Below are 19,778 nucleotides of genomic sequence, written 5' to 3' on the forward strand. Positions count from 1 at the left end.
GTTTTGAGTTAGGCGGTCGATGTCTTCGACTACCTAAAATAGCCATCGTCGATAGTGTGGGAATTACATTCATAACTTTAACCTTTAACGAGTATCGAAAAAAGAAAAACAACTAGACAGATCTTTCTTTTTCGATTTAGCCTCCGGGAATTACCGTTCAGATATAACTTCAGAGGATGGTATATATGAATGTAAATGAAGTGTAGGCTTGCACAGTTTTAGATTGAAATTTGTTTTACATAAGTCGCTGTAAATAATTTTAATATTTTATTGTTGGTTCCTGTAACCGTCGCCGCAGTCGCGTCGTCATGATTTAACGTCACACTAGTCTGTTTGTGTTTGTGCGAATAAAAGTTTAGACGTACCTGGTCGTCATGGTGAGCGCCGGGAGGCGTCACCGCGAGAGGTTCTCGCCGTCGTGCACCAGGAGGTGGCTGCGCGTGCGTGCGGTGCAGAGTTGATTACCGTACGCGGCGCGCAGCCGATCGATACGGGGGGGTCGATGCGGTGGCGGCGTGCACGCCAATGGTCCTGTATCGCATCAATTCGACTGATGTTGATATCCATCAACCGCGGGGAATTCTTCAAGATGTACGGGTGTTATCTTCACTAGTTATTTCCATTCGACGATATAGATCGTTACGCTAAAAATTTCTGTTCTGGTACCCGTATACTACGGTGTGATTTAAAAGACGTTTAACATCAGAAACCACTAAAATTGGCCATTTTTTGCAAAATTAACTTTTTTTTCTATTTTTGTTTTAAAAGGTAAGTAGGCAAAAACCCACTACATTTCTGAAATAACATTTAAAAACCGATTGCGCGATAGTTATTATTTTTTCGAGGTACCCCATTTAAAAAAAATGGTTTCGATCTGTCCAAAATTCGCAGAGATAGAGCGCTTTTTTCCAACTCCCCGCCGATTTGAAGTTGCGAATTCAACTTTATTTACGCGTGACTCTCTCCCGCAAACCTCTTCCCACTACACGACTACCGCGCGAACAGGCTCTATTTTCGCTCATTTTTTTCGAAGATGTTTGAAGAAGTTTTACATAAATGTTTGGTCTAAAGCTTTTCACCGTTAGAAAGTCCAAGTCGTGAAGAATAAGTTGCATTTGAAATGGACACGAAAAAGTTCTTAAAAGCCAAAATAATGACAGTCTCTTGAAGAGTCTTTTTAAAAAATAAATTAACAATATCTCAGCCACGAATGAACCAATATTCTGTGTAAACATCATTGAATTCGGAATTCCAAGACAGACCTGACTTTTAAAACAATAAAAATAGTAAAAAGGTTATTTTTGTATTAAGTATTGGCTTTGCAACAAACGGCCGATTTTAACTTATTTTCGGCTTTTTGCGGTAACCGATTAACGAAATTCAACATAGCTTAAATTATAGGTATTGCAAATGCCCGCAATGTTTATTCAGAACTTTTTCGCCCGTAAAATTTACCCTGGCCGAGAAAATTGAAAAGCCGATTTTCACACCTTTGAACGGCCGCCATTTTTTCCAGTTAGCTAAAAGTTTGTCCGGTGGCACATAAGCAAGTTTTACTTACCCTAATCTACAACCTCGTAGACTTCTCTAAATTCTACCGACTTTTTAGCTAAAAAATTCCTATTGACTGGACTAATATACGCAACCGACAGTGACTCTCGTATAGCAGCGACGGTTGGAACCGTGAACGGTTAAAACGTCACTAACATAACTGCATCGGTTTGGTTTATGACGCTCACCTTAATTTTCGGTATAAGAGACCGGTTCTACTTAATATTTTTCTGTTTCAAAAGTGAGTTTCAGTACACTCCTAGGTGCGGTTTCGTACCGAAAATTAGATTTACTGTCGAGCAATTATTAAACAGGTACTGTAAACCAATTTTGATACCGGCTGTAAAAAAGGGTTAAATATGTCGGTTAAGGTTGTCTAATTTAAATAATTTTAAGTCAATTTTTTTTTCTGTGCTATTTAAAACCATGTGTGACGATCCTACAGTTTCGATTTAAAATTTTGAAATTCCCCCAGGGTCTCTCGAGGTGCTCGGGTTGTGGCGTTCTTATACTGAATAATACATTATGTTTTGAGCTTGAACATCTATTAAATTCTTTCTTTTTCCTGTTTAGCCTCCAGTAACTACCGTTTAGATAATTCTTCAGAGGATGAATGAGGATGATATGTATGAGTGTAAATGAAGTGTAGTCTTGTACATTCTCAGTTCGACCATTCCTGAGATGTGTGGTTAATTGAAACCCAACCACCAAAGAACACCGGTATCCACGATCTAACAACTTATTAACATTATATATAACGTTAACAAAAATAGCTAAATCTGGACGGCTTAATATACGGTTCATCGTTATAGTTCGCATCATCGTAAGAATTTCCCAACAGTTGTCTTTTATTTTTCTTAAGAACTCTCTTCTTTTCGAAGTTTGTCAAACCAACCGATGTCAGCGACCTCATTTCATACCGTATTTTAAAGGCCGCTGTTGTTGTGCTTGTTATGTTTTCGTATCCTCCACGTTTCTGTACCCTAAAGTGATATATTCTACATTATTATTTTCATTAATTTCTTTCGAATTGTTAGATCTGCATCTGATTTTGATGACTCTTTTTGGTTAAAAAATCTTTTCGCTTGCGTCTCCTTTGCTTATATTTACATCTTCCTTTGTAATTTTACTACGTAAATACCAGTCTCCCGCTTTCGGTGGATCGTGTAGTATTTCTTTTCTCATTATCCTCTCGAATTTCGTTATCGTTGTTTTACTTGAAATTTTGATTTATTTTCAAACCGAATTTCTCTCCGTGTAACAAATTCATGCCGTTAGATATTTCGTTTAACTCGTGTTTTATTTTTCCAAAAAGGTTGTCTTCGGCGGATGTCAAAAGATTTTTCTCCTCGGATAATTACGGCGTTTCAGTTTTTTCCTTAATTCATATTCTTCTCTAACGAAGTATCGTTTAGAATCAGGATTTTCTTCGACGACCGAACGACGTGGATGAACTGAAACGATCGATTTGAAAAATAGTTTCGCGTATTTTTAAAGCGATCGTTAATCTTTGCACGAAATATACGAGCGTAAAAGAATCCTATGAAAACTTTTAATCGGAATTTAATACGTAAGTAACCCTAGTTTAATAAAACCGTATTTTATTTTGTAATTTCATTTTTATATAAATTTTTCATTACGACTGAGTAACTGAATTATACGCTATTTTATATTCACGCTGCTGTATCTTGAAAAGTTGAATATAATAAGCGGCAAAAGAGGTTAAATTTAAATAATAAAACGAATAACGTAAAAATAACTAACGAGGTTTAACGAATAATATAATAATATTTAAAAAATGAATTTAAATGCTTAAATAAAAGTTGTACGTACGAAACGAAAGATTACATTTTTTAATAGCGATCTTAGATCGAACGATATCGATTCATATATATTTTCATTAGTTTACAGATGTAATAAACGGTTACAAACATTACTTATTTAAGTTACTAGTATTTATAATGCAATAAGGAAATAAAGTTTCATATTGCGGTGTCTAGTGGAGAGAAAGTAAAACGTAATAAATAAGAAGAAGAATAAGGAGGAACATTAGAGATGATTTTAAAGGGATATACAACAGAACGAAGAATCGTATGTAATAAGTATACCGCTAAGAAAGAATGGAGGTATTTTGCCTTACGTTGTTGGTAAAACGAAATCTCTTCAATAAAAGCTTTCTTTCCTTATTTCCTTCCTAACGCTTATTATTATTACCGTTCCTTTTTTCCCTCCTCTCCTTATTTTCTTCTTCCTTCCTTTCTTCCTTTTTTCCTCATCCAAATTACACCTGTTTTTACCCATATAGTATGTACTATTTATTTCCTCCTCCCTCTCCACTTCTGGTCTGTCCTTCCGCATCTACCGTTTTCATATCATCTATTTTGGCTACCTTACTAGCTATACTGTTCCACCCTTCTTTGCTCATTATAACCGTCCTTTTTTTAACTTTATATATATAAAATATGTATACTCGTATTCCTGCTCCTACAGATGTATGTATTACCAAGCAACCGGATTTGGAATGCTTCCTGCTTCCTGCTTTACAATGAAAAAATCGAGTTGCTCTCTTTCTGGAATTTTTTTTTTTTCTATTTTGCTTCCCCTATTTCTTCGCATTATTTATCTATGTAATAATACATTCTGTAGGCCTACTTTATGGAATTGAACTCTTGATTATTTTAATCTCGACAGGATTGTGACATTTGGAATACGTTACAGTTACCTCTACTCTGTAAAATGTTTTTCCTATGTAAGGAACGGTACAAACAAGTCTAAAATTAAGAATTTTCCGGAAATTAATTTTATTAACGTAACGTTATAATTTATGGTGACATTAAAATATTTTATTTCATATTTAAAATTATAAAGAAGAAGTAGATTAAACTACGAATAAAAACGTGTTCGGTTTCTTTAATTCTGAAAATCTGTGTACCCACCGGATTACTATGCAGACTGCACTAAAGAGGAAATCGTATTTATCTGTCGGCACTAGGTACGGACTAAAAATTAAACATTACGATTATGTAGCCACGCGATAGGGCGCCTCTGAAATTCATAGTTTACTATGAAGAACTATTCGATTAGACGATAAACGACGGTTTTCCCTTATCGAATGTAAACCGATAGATGCTACAGTCTTCTCCGACCGTATATTGTTAACGTTGTAATTAACACGGTCTACCGCTTTAGATTTAACACTGTACATCTGTACGTTAATTTCACGTACATCGGAACGCAGATAAATCCGTTGTAATTAAACCGTAGTAAACAGACTTATTATTTAACTTAACGTAGTTATAAATAAGAATCGTTAAGTTTCAGTTTGATTTAATCGTAAATATATTGCTATTATCAGGAGTTTACTTGAAAAAAAAATCGCGCTTTTAAAGTTTAAACGTCTATTCTTTTAAACAAATTCCTGTTATCGCTGTTATTAAACAGCTCAAATTAAAAAGATAAAAATTAAATGTTTTAGAGTCTTATACTACTATACTCGCTCGTGTAAAACGCTTCGGAAAGAAGTTCCATTTATTATATTAACTCGCGTAAACCGCTTAGTTCATTAGCGACTTAATTTGGGGTTAAATCGTAAATTTTCCAGACCCTACCCGGGAATCGAATCGGGATCTTCGGCTTAGTAACCGTAATCAAGATATCGCTTTTGTTAAGGAAGCGGTTTAATGAATCGGTTATACCTTCGTAAAAAAACTAAATAAATAAATAAACACGTGTATATAAACCTCTAGCAGTGTGTTTTTTATCCTACAACTCCGCACTTATTTTATTTCAGTTATATTGAATTAGTGAACCGAATAAAGGAAATTGTATAAAATTATGTGACGAGAGAGATTATTACTTATAACAGCGAGCGGTACCTTATGTTTGCGGAAAGTGAATATGTGTTCTGTCATCCGTGAAAAATTATCAAAATTAATGCGAGTCTGTACCGGTTCTAAATGATTTGCCAAATGCAGATATGTTTGAAAATCAAACACCCAGGTATTCGACGTTTCCGAACCTCGCGTTAAACTATAGAGATATCCGTTCTATGAAACGTTCGTTCTTGACGCTACATATCTTAATGAATTTTTAACATATTTTTCGCGGTCGATGAATCTTGTTTTCTGGAAGATATTTTTATAAAATGCAATGAAATAAACTTATCGTAAATTATAAGAGAGAAAGAAATATTATTTTTAATATGAGATAAAATTTTAGATTTTAATGGGAAGCTACGATTCTGGATTTCTACTGTTAATACGGTTGAACAAAAAAATTGTAATTTTTTTCCGCCTCGCATGAATTTTTGACTGAAAAATATTGTAAAATAAATATAATTCTAATGCGATTTAAAAACCCTTGTAAGGTTCATAACAACCAAACGTTTGCGTTATTTTCCATAATAAAGTAATGACAATCCTTGAGCTTGAAATTCATTTACAGTGACGACCAAATCAGCAGGCTTTAGCAGAAGAAATTATTAAAATCTAATCGACTTAATTAGCGACCGATTTAAAACAAAAATGTAACGAACTTCCATCGAGTGATTTCTGGGTAAATTTAACAGAAATTTAAACTAGCGCGTCAAAACTACTCGTGTTTTATTTTATGCCGATTTACAACGACGTATTTATGTGAGGGAGGATTTTCATATTATGTTGCAATGAAATCGAAGTCGAAGAACAGACTTGATGCCATCCTAGATATGGAAATTTAGTTTTCTAATACTGTGCTCGAAATCGAAAGAATTTGTATTTTAAACACCCAAAAATATGAACGTGTGATTTTTATTTGGTTTGTTTTAAATAAGAATGATGTGCAAGTAAAATCAATTTGTCTCCTTCCTCTTTATTTCTAAATTCTTTTGTACATAAACAAGTTACAACTAATTTATTCAAATACTAACCCGGTGAGTTATAACTTCATTTTTTTTCTTTCACATTTTATTCTGTACGTCGCAGTAAGAGGAATGAGTGATGAACATTGTTGTAAAGAAAAAAAGTAATATAGAGAGCGGTCTCAATCGCACACAATCTCTCTCATTCCTCCTCTCGTTCTAATGTAGCTTACATTGCATGCTATTGACTGCACTTATAGAAAATTCTTTTGATCGTTCATTTGAAAAATATATTTATGTTAAACGAAACGCCGTTTTTTTTCTTTATTCATTTTTTTCCAGCTTCTGTTTATATTTTCTTCTATATTTAGATGTACATTGTTCTAGTTCCGAACAGCCATCAATTACAGCTTATTTATTTATTATCATTATTATAGTACAAATATACTCAAATATAATGTCGAGTGGATTTAGAAAAATTAGTTTTCAATATTTTTGTGTTTAAAATGTCTTTCAGTGTATAACAATCTATCGGCTTGTTATCTTTCTGAATCGGACCTTAAATGTAGTTAGGATGTCATTGAATTCCTTTAACTTGCCAATTTAACAAAGACCCAAAGATAACTTCAGTTACCTGGTTGAACTATAAGAATATTTATTAAGTTTTTAAAGTAAAATTCGAATAGGAATATACTTTTAAAAAAAATATGTTTGTGTGTATGTGTTTTATCACATTTATCAGATTAATTTCCCTTCGTGCCAACTTCTTATCGATATTTTTATTGAATTAACCTTAATAAATGAAATATTATTTTTTTAAATATTCTAGAAATTACCAGTAAACATTCTTTTTTCTATTTGTAAGTCCAGGTGTGCGGTTATTTATATTAATATTTGTTGTTGTTTTGTAATTAGTCTATTTATTTAGGTGTCCTTTTGCGGTCGGTTTGGGGAGTTTACCGTGTACGGTTTACTGTACGAAACTAGCATATTTACCGCTGTGCTTTATTTAATATTCATGGTCTTACATCAAGTCGCTGATGTACGCCGACGTATCTTGTGTTCCGTAACGTACTATCCGGTCGTTTTACTGCGTATCCTTTAATGGGGAATATAATTTCCTTAGTTATTTAAGCTTTTTATTATCCGCTCGTTATAAAAAATACCTTAATTGTTATCGAAACGTAGTTATTAAAATATGAAAAAGATTTTATTGAAGATATTACACGATAATTTAATAACGAATAATTTTTACTTCCTCGTACGAAGCAAAGGAGGAAGTATTCTGATTGCGAAAAATTTCGGTGTTCAGATTTCAACGGAAATATCCATTTTGACCATCCCTGAATCCATTTTGACTAGTTTCGGCGTGACGTCTGAGCGTACGTACGTATGTATGTCGCATAATTCAAAAACGATTAGCCATATAATGTTGAAATTTTGGATTTAGGACTATTGTAACATCTAGTTGTTTCCCTTTCGATTGCGATTGACCGGACCAAAAGTGTCCAAAGAAGCCCAAAATCCAAAAAGATTTGGATTTTGGACTTTTTCTTAACCGCAGTAATCAGTGCGTAATAGCCAAATAAATTTTTAATTAATGAAATACTTGGATCATACAAGGGGAAGGCATATCGCCTCCATTTATTTTTTAACTTTTTGTTTAGTTAAAATATATTGATTTATTAATAATTATTAACCTCTGGTTGGAAAAAAAATTACAATAAATAATAATTCAATAATAACAATAAAGAAAATATATGAAAAAATATCAGAAGTTATTAATGAAATAAAATTTTATGTACTTTTAAAAATGTGAATATGTAATTTAATAGGCGTACAAGAAAGTCGCCTGATTTCCACATCAGATTTTTTTTTTATCTCAATTGTTCAGTTTTTAGATGGCATTTAATCTATCTATAAAAAATGGATAACGTTTACATCTGTTTTTAACAGAAAAAATATAAAACGTCACGGATGAAAAAAAAACAAAAAATCCCACACCGTTACCCGGAATCGAACCCTAAGATCTGCTAATAAAAATCCCAAGGATACTTATTTTACTTTATTTTTTGAGAGTGTTTTTGTGTGTACCAGCACGCGCACCCAACTTTCGACCCTGTTCGGGTTATATGTACGAGTTTACGGACCCTGTCGTTACTGAAAATTCATTAAAAGTATTGAACAGTCGAGTTGTATTTTGTTTTGCGGTGTTAAAAAAAAAATGTAGCACACTTTTATTCGGACCGCAAGGTTTGAATAAAACACACGAAAGGCTGGGTGTTTTAGATACCTGTGTAAAAAGTATTGTTTCGTTAGATGGTTGTGGAGGAGGGGTTGAATGATTCTACGGAATTCGGCTTTATGAACTTTTTACCGTTTTTGAAAACTAAAGATCAATAAAATGAAGTACAGTCAGTCGTCGGGTTCAAAATAGATCAGGAGGGGGAGGGTTTTTAGAAATTAATAATTGAAAAGAATAATATAATAAATATTTATTATGTAAATAATTTTGCTTGATTGAAATTATTCCGTTTATATGTTTGTTAAATGAAGTAAAAAAAAAACAATGAAAATTTTAAATATTTAAAAGAATATAATAATACAAGAAATAAATGTTTTCTTTTTTTTAACAAATTCGAATAATATACATAAGTGTTTGAAATTATTTAACCCTTCCAAACAATATATATATAATTGTTTTTAGTTTGCAAAATAAAGTAAATTAAATTTTTTAAAGGTAAAAATTTTAAGTTATTGAACTGAAAGTTACAATATTAAGAAAAATTATTTTACGAACCGTTATTAGATTTTCGATGCTAATAAGAATGTTAATAAACGAATTTTGCCTCAATTTTACATTCAAAAGACCCGGTTTCAAATCTTCCTCAGTTATTGCATTTTTCACACTCCATAAATTTTATTCGATATTTAAGAGCACCAGTTTTTATGATTAACTCGCGTGGTGAATTAGTCGTAATAAAATACATATGTACACAGAATATATATCCCGTACAGTGTGTTTTGCAATTTCTTCTTGTTGAACAACTAGATGCAGGGCGTGCTTATGTTACTCCTCAGCAGCTAGGCCCTCCGGGCAGGTTGCCCTGACGGGCGCCGTCTCGGAATGGGATTATCAGTTGTCCAAAATTGATTGCCTCTTGTGTAAAAATATTTTTTTTGAATGATGAAAATTGATGTCGCGAAAGGTAAATTAGAAATTTAACTCTAGAAATTGATGCTAACGGATCGGAATTTTCCGCTAGCGATCGGTACATTCCGGTGCTAAGCTAAAAGGGACGGACGCACAAACATACAAACGCCGTTTAGTAGGGTAGGATAAGCAAACCCTCTTACCTCTAAGGCCCAATAAGAAGAGTACGATGTATGTGACGTGTAAATAAATGAGATGTAGTCTTATACAGACTCAGGCCGACCGTTCCTGAGTCGTACGGTTAACTGAACCCTAACCGCCGAATTACACCGATATCCACTGTCTAGTATTCAAATCCGTAAAAAAGCAACTAACCTTTACAAAGATTCGAAACCGAAAACATTAGGCTTCGAAAATCAGCTGTTTTACAAGTGATTTGCGACGAGTTTACCAGTAGATCAGTCCGGAGGGCTACGTACAATACCCATATTATGTAATAAGTAAAAAATTTAAATGGAACACCTAACTACATAAATTAACACATCGTTTTAAAGGGTATTGATAAACAAAGTCTACTCTAACCCGTAACAAGAACGACAGCCATTTTATTTTTTCATAGTTAATTTTCAAAGTGGTTTTGAAACCTCTTAAATTACTGCTCGAGTGTGAAATAGAAAAGAAAAATTGGATGCTCCAACCTCAAAACGTATTATTTTTCTGTACGTGACCAAAACTTGGAGTATAATGAAACTAGCCGTGGAAAATATTATGTGGCCGCAATTTTTGTTACGGTTGTAGCCTGAGGTTTTTTTTGTATGAAATTTTTTTGTTTTTCAGTTCCCTTTAAAATGATGTTTCATAACTCTACCCTTTTCGTTTAGAATTTTTAATAGTGTTGTGTGACGGTCTAACATTGTAAAATAAATCGTTTCGTGGTACTACTATACCTAAGAGTACCCGTATTTTGTTAACACATGCGCGCGCGCACACACATACGTATATATAGAGAGAGGGAAGACTAAAAAAACTTCTATTAATGTAATCCCTCTATTACAAATGAAAGTCTTTTTATAGAGCTTCAAGGAAAGATATATAATTAGAACAAAAAGAAGTTTTTACTGTAATCTACTTGAAGCAAATGTGTATGCCATTCTAAGAAACGGTCAAGTTTCTCGCCCGTTTAAATGCAAATTCGTTAGTCTTTTTGGTTTTTTCCACCTTGTTGTTAATTAAAATAATATATCTATGTATGTAGGCGCCGTAGAACAATGCAAAATAAATTTCCCGCGTTTATTGTCGGGTGAAATTTAAAATAAACATATCTTTTCAATAACCGGCGAATTTAAAAAGAAAGAATTTTTTTACGTATTAAAACGACAAATAAATGTTTTCTTAACTTCAATTTATTATTAATTTTTAATGAAGTTTTGAAACAAAAGGTTTTAATATTATTAAAAATGAGGGTTTGTTATTTATAATTTACTTTAATTACTACGGGTTATCTTCAGATTTAATAACCCAGAAAAAAGAAGGCTTAACCTGTATTTTTATATTAAATGATATAACTGTTCGATAATTTTTTTTTTAATTTTTTAATTTAAAAAAATGTATTACACGTTTTACGTAGTATATTAAATTGCACTAATCTTATATAGCGGGCGGCGTACTGCTGTGGACATAGGCTGACGGCTAGCTTACCGCGATTACTACCCTGAGCAACTCTTGACTATGTATATAAGGAGCTATACGAGATGTTTTCGTAAAGGAATGACCGACTGTTCCACCCGTCCTATCGGCCTATCTCTCTCGCGCGCAATGTGCACAGTTATTTTCCGCCCGCTATACTAGTAATTACAAATTAGACGTATATTTAAACCGATACAGATAAATTTTTAAACGTTATGTTGTCGACCTGTAACTTATTTTTTCATTATTTCCTTGTTTGTAGTTCCTACTTCTTTATTTTGGATGATGATATTTAACGATGTAAATAAATTTATACGACGATATTTACCGATCGGATAGAAGCAACAAGTTTTCTTAGTATATACATTTAAGTCAAGTATTTATTCAGTCGCAAACCTATTTACCGTTTCATTAAACCTCGAGTACATACGTATTTAGTATACATATTTGATTTTTGAATATAAATTCTTATATAAGTAGAAAATTGAACAACGGTCTTATTAGCTGTAATTTTTAAATGATAAAATTTTACTTGTGGTTATTTTGTGTTATTAATTGCGACATTCAGGGTGTACAAAACGGAATATCGGGATATTTAAAGCTATTTAATGTCGCTTAATTCTGGCTTACAGTAACGAATCACAAATAAAATAAATAAAACGGTGACTCTTTCGGTTTTTCCCTACAAGTGTTCAATGTAAGCACCTTTCGTCACAGGGCACACATCGGGACAGGAGAGTCCGTCCCGTACTTTAACCGTTATATCTGGAGTAAAGGAAGGGGTAGCCGCTTCAATCCTGCGCCTAAAATCGGCTATATCAGTAGGTAGCAGAGGCGCACTCAAAATCTCTTATAAAATCCTAAAGGAAAACATAACACGGTGTCAAATCGGATGTTACGTTCGCTTCAGTTAAAAGAACGGCTGGTAAACTTCCTCTGGAAACGTTCAGTTTTGGGAAGTCCCTTTTGCATTTTAAGAATTCACGAGGATTTTCTAACTCCCATATACGGACATTGTGTGTGTTAACATTTCGTCTCCTTTTCTCACGGTATTTGTACGTCAACGTAGTTCACCGAACTACCGAACCTTTTAATATGACGTATTGTATTAATTATAGTGTTACCGCATTCAAGTTGAAGCGGTTCAGGAGCAAGTAAATCTTGTAATATCGTTATTTAACGATCAGAATTGACTGTCACCACGCGCCCTTTCTCTTCGAAGTAAATAAGGACCAACGATTCTAAAATTTGCTAGAGCAAGTTTCAGCACACCTGGACTGTGATGAGGGGACGGATGTGAAGATACTTAGGATTTGTATCAGATCAGTAATGAAAAGTTTGTTTGTTCGCTGCGCCCGATAAAAAACGGCTTCGTCACTCATTAGCAGTATCATTTTATCAATAAAATTTGCACAAAATATCACCCGATATGGTTTGTCACGCTTACTTAGATCTTCCGTAACAAGCATTCTCTACCGATAAAAGTTCAAATCCTTTTGTATAATTCTTGTGACACTGTTTGTATGAGTTTCTTTCGTCAGTGTTTGGAGAAGTTTGAAACGCAGAACCTGGTGATTTGTTTTTCGTTGCAAAAGCTGTATTTCTGCGATTCGTTAACCTACAACTTTATCGTATCGCGGCTAGGAATATTGAAATTCTGACGGAATAATTTCTACGTAATCGCAACGAAATATTTTTAAAATAAATTTCCACTACGATTGTACGGTGTACAGCAGAAACCTCTTCCTCTGTTGCCGAATTGGAATCTGGTATGCAAGGTTTCAGCCGTTTAGGTTTCCGCCTACACCTCACGATTCATTTCGGTTTAAAAATCTCACGTTCCCGCGACTTACCTTGTACTTTATCACTCTCTTATTCCCACTTATAAGGTGAATCGCACGCTGTTCGCCGCTGGCTGAACTACTGAATCGAGTTGCTTCCGTCATTCACGGGAAGATTGCAATGAATGTATGATAAAAAAAATTATCTTTAAATAAAATAAAGTTCTTTTTTCTTTTTACTTCCTTGTACGAAGTAAAGTTGTACGAAGTAAAGTATTGTAATCGCGAAAAATTTAGGTTTTCAGATTTCAACGGAAATATCCATTTTGACCGTTGACCATCCCTGAATCCATTTTGACGAGTTTCGGCGTAACGTCTGTCGTATATATGTATGTACGAGATCATGCATAACCCAAAATCGATTGTCGTAGGATGTTGCAAATTTTCGATTTAGGATTGCTGTAACATTTAGTTGTGCTTCTCCCCTTTTGCTTGCTACCGACTGGACTAAAAGCGTCCAAAAAAGCCCAAAATCCAAAAAGCTTTGGATTTTGGACTTTTTCTTAACTGCAGTAATCAGCCCACATTGAGAGTTTTTCAACGATATATCATAAGCGATACTTATTTTCGTCGGTTCCAGAGTAATAGCCAAATAAAATTTTAATTAATGAAATATTTGCATCTTACAAGGAATATCAGTTCAAATCAGACTTCATCTCCTTTTTTTTAAATTTAAATGCATTGTTATTAATATTTTTTTACCTCTAATTATAAAAAAAAAAATTATAATAAATAATAACAATAATATATATATAAGAAAAAATATCAGAAGTTATTAATGAAATAAAATTTTATGTACTTTTCATTTAAAAAAATTGTGTACATATAATTTAATAAGATGACAAGGAAGTTATGTGGTATCCACATCAGATTTTTTGTTGAGGTTTATTTAGAATTATAAATCCGATAATCTTGGGTAAATAATTTTAATTACCCGATGTATCGAAATGTTTTTACTCGTTTATCGAGCTGCTTAAGGGACAAATTAATTCTATTTTAGTAATAATTTGCAGATTTTCATAAAGATGCAAAACCCCTCATGTTCTAAAACAAAACATATTTTTTTTAATTAGAAAAAGAAATTTAATGAGTCGTAAAATTTTACGACATAGGAAATTAGGCAATTATTTAAAAAATTTTCTTCTCGCGTACATTTATAATAAATGTTTAAAATGTCTAACACGAGCGTTGATGTAACGTCGACTCGTTTCTTCACGTTTTGTGAAACATTGCTTAGAGTTGTTTCACTTATGTTAGAGATGTTGTCTTCGATTTTTCCTACCGATTCGTTCAAACTGCGAGTGTGTTTTCTAAAACAGCATCTTTCAGCTGAAACTATAAACAAGAATCTAGCGGTGAGAAATATGAAAAGACGTGTAGGAAATATTCCGCGGAAAATTATACGATCGTCGAAGTCCATGGTGATTTCGTTCGAATCAAAACTCTTCAGTTTAGTCGACAGTGCGGCACGTAGCAACATCTCGCTTGAACTGACAGTTTCACCCTCGGTTTCAAGCGAGGTTTCGAAATTTTAATAATTTCAGAATTAAGTTCTGCAGTGAAAAAAATCGGTCCAACCGCACTTCGTTGCAGAATTGCGCACCGAACAGCAATTATTTGAAAATGCTTTATTATATTTTTGATAGAGGAATATGGAATTCTCAGAATTCCATATTTCTCTATCGGTTTTGACAGTTAATTTATCCTTAAAGATGAAACCACGCTTCACGTGAATAAAAAAAAAAAAACACTGTTCAAACACGTACTTCACCTCGAATGAAACGTTTGCACAACGTACAGCGCTAAAATTGTCTGTTAAAGGCTTTTCCTTCACTATTCGGGTTCCATTTAGGCGATACTTCAGTTTACAGCAGCAACATGAACAATCTCCAACCGAAAATCCAGCCTGTTGAGAATGTTTTTCGAATGATTTTTCTCACGTTACGCGGAACCTTAAAGCGATTGGTGAATTTCATCGTCATGCAAACTGTTATCAAGTAACGCTTGACGAATTACCATCTTTACGATCATATACATTTCCTGTTTCACGGAATCTAAACGCTAGATGAAAAATAGTCAAATTATTTTATATTTACGCTTCATAACTGCATCAACCGACTGAAATTCATAATAAGACCTAGTGATTAAACGATGTTTTACTATAAATGCACGCTGAGCTGGTGAAAACGGAAAACGGCACGATTTTCGTTCAGCTCAATACTACTGATGGAGACCTAGTACTATGAATAATCTATGCGTTTTGATCTTGTCTTGTACAGTCTCTCTAATACTTACCTCTCTATCTATCTGCCTTTCCAAGAACTTTGTAACAACTAACTTATAATTCTGGGATCAGCGACCGTTTTGGGTCGAATTGATTTTATGAATGCTGCGATGAATAAATATTGCCGCTTAATTTCTGATAAAATCAGGTTTAGTAAATATTTTTATAATTCCAAATTTATTGGACTTATTTAAATTCTTATTCATCCCCTTTAACGTAAATTATTATAATAAATATAACTTTAAATCAGTTATCATTTACTGGATTAAGAATTTTTTTTTTTTCATATGTATTCTGTTATTTAATAATAGCGTATTTACTTTTTGTGCTGTATAATTATTTTAATTAATGCTATAATTAATATTAACGTAATCTTAAGTTAGAATTCTGTACAGTTGTATTGAGAGGAGAGTGGAAGAAGTGTTAGGAGAAGACCAATTTGGTTTCAGAAAAAGTATAGGGACAAGAGAAACGATTTTAGGCTTCAGATTAATAGTAGAAGGAAGATTAAAGAAAAACAAAACGACATACTTGGCATTTATAGACCTAGAAAAGGCATCCGATAACGTAGACTGGAATAAAATCTTCAGAATTAAAAAAAAAATTAGGGTTCAAATACAGAGATAGAAGAACGATGCTAACATTTACAGGAACCAAACAGCAACAGTAATAATTGAAGAACATAACAAAGAAGCCGTAAGAAGAAATGGAATCCGACAAGAATGTTCCCTATTCCAGTTACTTTTTAATCTTTACATAACTGGCAGTTAATGATGTTAAAGAACAATTTAGATCCGGAGTCACAGTGCAAGGTGCAAAGATAAAGATGCTACGATTTGCCGATGATATAGTAATTCTAGCCGAGAGTAAAAAGGATTTAGAAGAAACAATGAATAGTACGGATGAAGTCCTACGCAAGAACTACCGCATTAAAATAAACAAGAAGAAAACGAAAGTAATGAAATTTATTAGAAATAACGAAGATGGACCACTGAATGTGAAAATAGGAAGAGAAAAGATTATGGAGGTAGAAAAATTTTGTTATTTGGGAAGTAGAATTACTAAAGATGGACAAAGCTGGAGCGATATAAAATGCCGACTAGCACAGGTGAACGAGCCTTCAGTCAGAAATATAATTTGTTTTTATAAAAAATTAATTTAAACATCAGGAAAACATTTTTGAAAGTATATGTTTGGAGAGTCGCTTTATATGGAAGTGAAACTTGGACGATCGGAGTACCTGAGAAAAAAAGATTAGAAGCTTTAGAAACGGGGTGCTATAGAAGAGTGTTAAAAATCAGACGGGTGGATAAAGTGACAAATGAAGAGGTGTTGCGGCAAATAGATGAAGAAAGAAGCATTTGGAAAAATATAGTTAAAAGAAGAGACAAACTTGTAGGCCTGAAATAGTCGCTTTATTATTAGAGGGTCAGATAGAAGGAAAAAATTGTGCAGGCAGGCAACGTTTGGAATATGTAAAACAAATTGTTAGGGATGTAGGATGTAGGGGTTATACCGAAATGAAACGACTAGCACGAGATGGGGAATCTCGGAGAGCTGCATCAAACCAGTCAAATGAATGGACAAAAAAAAAGAAAGGAAAATCTTAAAGACGACTGCAACCGACTAACAAATTTTTCTTTTATCGGTTGTTGCTTTGTGTTATTCTTTTTGTTATCTTTAGTAATTTAAATTTGTGATTTTTTTATTTATAATTTTGTGACGATTCTCTCTATTAGTCATGTATTATGTCATATAAATAAATTCAGTTTCAAAAATTGAACGATGAACAACCGAACCCTGATGTTATCTAATAATAAGAAAAGTAAAGTATATAATGAACTCTACATTAATATAACGTGCCGAGACTGAACATCATAAAACACAATAATTTTTTTTTAAATTTAGAATTACTACTTTTTGTAAATTTTTTTTATACTTGTATGCAGATCACACTACTGGATATAACATTATAATATCCAAGGAAAGGTTTTCAGGAATTTTCGGCTAAATTTATTTTTACGGATATTTCATCATTTGAATTCACTCAGCACGATTAGTTTCAATACCGGCGGTAGTTTTGCAGTAGCTTCGGATTAGTGTGTCTTCTTCGTACGGCGAATTCTCTTTCTCTGTCTTTCGTTATCTAGTACTGTTATTAGGTCGAACTGAACGCTGCCCTACTGCTGCTGCTGCTGCTGCTGGTCGTGCCTTGTTGCAGAGTTGTGGTGATCGGTTATACGCTCGCTTGCTGTACCGTGCTGGTACCGGATGCCACAGCCTTCTGAATTAAGAGGAGATGTAGAGCGGGTTAGAAAGGGACGGCAAATAAAACTAGACTGGCTATGGTTATGGTTTTGGTAGTAAGGGTCGAAGGGGCAGAGGGTGGCGGTACCATGTTGTGCACCTAACAGGAATATTAATGCCTTTGGATTAAGCGTGTTTCCCTCACTATCTCTCTTACATCTTGCATTTACACAAACACACGCGCGCGGTTTCTCTGTCTTTCTCATTTTTCTGTTCATCTTCCCTTTTTTAATTTTCCTAATTTTATTACCGATTCCTGTCTCATTTTATACAGTGTGTGTGTGTATATATATATATAAATATATATATATATATATATATATATATATATATATATATATATATATATTGTATACATAATGTAAAAGTACTTCTGCGTAATTTAAACAGTTAATTTTACTAATTTCCTAACCAGTATTGAAATGCTATCTGTTAGCGGTATTAACACATATTTGTTTAGAATATATTTATCATGTTGTAATTTTCTACAATTTACGGGAAATTTAGCTACCGGTTCCGTTTCTTGCTAACTGCTTGTTTCTTATTGTGTAAGGATTTTGTTTTCGGTGTAACTATATTTATTTTTAAATAAAAGTAAAAAATTTATCATTAAATAACACAATATATATACTTAGTTTTATCAAAACGTGGGATTCCTTGAATAACTTTTCAGAAGCTAAATATAAAGAAATGAATATCAGGGAATGCTCTTACTTCGAAACTATCTTTTTTTGTTATTTGACCAGCACACCAAAAGCAGTCAGGCGGGCTACTCAAAAAGTCTAAATGTAAAGAATTTAGTTGTGACAAACAATTTAAAATATATTAAAAAAACAAAATTTTGAGCTACACCATCTTTAACCAAAATGGCAATCATTTGACGTGTTCACAACTTGTTTTTAAAGCGGTTATAGTACCTCTTAAAAACTACTGGGAAGACGCTACTTCGGATTTACAGTAAACCTTTTTTTCAGAAACAACTGTGAAAAATATAAACGGTCAAGTTTTCTTCCCCGGCATCGTCTCCAATAAATTAATTTTCCCGATCCCGAAATTTGATTTTTTGGTTACCCGTCTTTAAAAATTTGTCTGCTATTTTCCCGGCTGTAGCGATGTATGCTGCTATAGCTATAACGACGGGAAAGTATATAGATCGGTAAAAAAATCGGTTTTTATTTTCGTTTCTGCCCTAAGGAGACATTCATTTTTTTTTTTTAAATATAAATTTAAATAAATTGTAAATAATCTGCGAACAAAATTTAATTCCAATGTTCCCAATGCCAAAATATATATTTGTATGAGACATTCGTTTGTGCTTTTGAACTTACGTATGACGACCTATATTTGGTCTTATAACTCTGAACTCCGTCGATCGATTTTCTTCAAACTTGGCAGAAAGGTACCTTTAGGGGGAGAGAATCTATTAAATTTTAGCAAAAATTGGAAAAAAGGACGGTGTTTTTTTATGCCAAAATAGAATTTCAAATTTTTACCGGGGCACTTTAGCGAAAAATGTTTCGTACAAAAACTTGAAGTTCTTTTTTCGAGATTACAACTTACCAAAAATCTCTGTTTAATATTCATTCCCCACTATAAAATGATTATATAATTTTCTTTTTTTAACTATATATTGCTTCACAAAAGATTTAATGGAACTTTTTTCATCTATATTTTCTACATTGATACGTCTTCAAACAGCAAAAAAAACTTTTGCCTGCCCGCTCCAGTGATCTGTGGTAAAAAAAAAATTGTTTAAATTCTACTTTAAATTTAAATACATTTCGTGAATTAACGAATCCTATTTATTTAAAGTGTAGAAATCTTAATTTTTTGATAGCCTACTCTTTAGTATTCCTTGAAAAAAAAAATTAACCAAAAGTTTTCACCCGTTCGTAGAAAATTACAGTTTGTTTATTTATAATTATTGCTGTATCTTTATATTTTTAACAGTTTTAAGAAATTCTTTTTAACTACTTTTCGAAGAAAAGTACGATAATACTTTCGGTCGCGCCGTAGGATCGGTGGTTTCTGCTCAGAAATACTTGGATGTAACATTTGATGAGGATCTTCGATTCGAGGAACACCTTTAGAGGTGTTCCTCTAGTAGCCTACGCTGCG

General features: G+C 33.1%; 1 protein-coding gene across 1 annotated transcript in view; it reads left to right on the forward strand.

The window, feature by feature from the left end:
• Positions 1–19,778, forward strand: part of rg (A kinase anchor protein rugose) — a 1,091,579-nt gene that overhangs the window by 40,455 nt on the left and 1,031,346 nt on the right. The window lies entirely within an intron of this gene.

The sequence above is a fragment of the Lycorma delicatula genome, chromosome 11, assembly GCF_047948215.1.
Source record: "Lycorma delicatula isolate Av1 chromosome 11, ASM4794821v1, whole genome shotgun sequence".
NCBI classification, from domain to species: Eukaryota; Metazoa; Arthropoda; class Insecta; order Hemiptera; family Fulgoridae; genus Lycorma; species Lycorma delicatula.